The sequence below is a fragment of the Carassius auratus genome, chromosome 49 (genome assembly GCF_003368295.1).
Source record: "Carassius auratus strain Wakin chromosome 49, ASM336829v1, whole genome shotgun sequence".
Lineage (NCBI taxonomy): Eukaryota > Metazoa > Chordata > Actinopteri > Cypriniformes > Cyprinidae > Carassius > Carassius auratus.
Window position 1 is genome coordinate 14316916 of NC_039291.1, and position 336 is coordinate 14317251.

The window sequence follows — 336 nt, forward strand, 5'->3', positions numbered from 1 at the left end:
ATGTAGGTGTTTTATAAATACTGTGAATTTTGACATTTCAGTCCAGTTTTTCCACATTGTAGAGGGGAAAGCATATTCAGTCAGTCACAAGCTGATTTCATAACTGCATACTACACAATTTTACCATATCTTTCTATGACTGAAATGGTTTGAATGGTTAGCGAGTATGAGTTTTTTATATTGGGACTGTTTCCAGATATTTTGCGTGTTGTTGAATCCACACCAACAGTCAGTTTAGGGATTGGTTGGTTGGCCTTAGTGTTTAGTCACTGCTGGGAGACGCTTTTTAAATGCATCATTATGTACTGTAAATAACCTTAGACATAAAAACAGGCA